Consider the following 1,287-nt stretch of genomic DNA (forward strand, 5'->3'; position numbering starts at 1 on the left):
GTTGCATTAGAAACAAGTGAATATTGATTAATTTACAGGTAAGCTTTTTTTTCTGGTACTGGGGATTGAACATAGGACATTGCCCATGCCAGGCAGGCGCTTATGTCACTGAACTATCTCCCCATCTGATATTGAATTTTATCATTAGAGTATTCCATTTTTCTATAATAGTTCACTTTAGTTGGCTGTCCCTCCAATTTAGAGTAATTGCTTAAGTGGACTAATTTGGATTATTCTATTTCCTCTGGATCATTAAGGGTTGTATACTTCCTTGAGGCCTTCCCATATTCCTTATAGAAAATTCAGTGGGTTACAAGTAGCACTGGTGACTGTTTTGTGTCAATCTGACTGTGATGAACTGCCTTTCCTAGAATTTGCTTTTCTTATGTTTCCAGAAAGAAAGGGACAAAGGAAACATTCTTAAGTGAGCTTTGAACGCAATGGCATTGTGACATTTTGTAGCTCCTGCACACTGCTGCGAAGTCATTGGCTCAGCATGGGTAGATGGGCAGCAGCTGTGCCTATGACAATGCTACTTTTGCTGGTTCTCCCTCTAGCATGTGTGACTACTGTGCCCTGACCAGTGGACCTAGCTTCTCCTGGACGACACATCAGGAAAGTCAGAAGCAGTGGGCGCTGACACTGTTGTGGCTTGTACTGTGTGCCCAGCTTGTTTTTATTCTTCCTCTTTATATCTATCATCCTTTCTCTACTTCCTGTCACATAGACTTCAAGCTCCAGAATCAGATGTGACAGTACATTTACAGAGACTACTTCACAGCACCCACATTTGCACAAAGTCAAACCTCTTTAGATGAGTAGGTAGGTAGGAGGGTGGGTAGGTGGATTGATGGATTGCCTAGTGGGTTTACCTTTTAGCTTCAACCCTGCTTGAAACAATAACTGTTTTAAATATGTAAATTGATTTAAATAAGAATGAGCTCCACGCTGGCAAAATCAAAGGTTTATCTTTTAAACTCATGTCTTGCTGGGAAGATAGCTCAGTAGAGTAAGTGCTTGCCTGGGAAGATCAAGGTCCTGAGTTGAATCCCCAGTACTGGAGGGGGGGATCCACTTATGTCTTGTTTTTATTCAGTTCTCATTTGCCATCCCTTAGCTATAACATTAATTTGATGTTTTGCTCTTTTTACGTGTTATTAAGAATCAGAGCTTTATGACTTTCCTCTATGAGCATTTGGCACTGACAAATACCATGTGAATATTTACATGTTTTTATATTGAAACTTTATAATTATATGTGAATGTTCTTTTATGAGCAAAGTTTGC

The 1,287-nt window shown here is 39.8% G+C and overlaps 1 protein-coding gene across 2 annotated transcripts in view; it reads left to right on the forward strand.

Moving 5' to 3' along the window:
- Positions 1–1,287, forward strand: part of Ermn (ermin) — a 21,753-nt gene that overhangs the window by 1,598 nt on the left and 18,868 nt on the right. The window lies entirely within an intron of this gene.

The sequence above is a fragment of the Octodon degus genome, unplaced genomic scaffold, assembly GCF_000260255.1.
Source record: "Octodon degus isolate 3935 unplaced genomic scaffold, OctDeg1.0 scaffold00032, whole genome shotgun sequence".
Lineage (NCBI taxonomy): Eukaryota > Metazoa > Chordata > Mammalia > Rodentia > Octodontidae > Octodon > Octodon degus.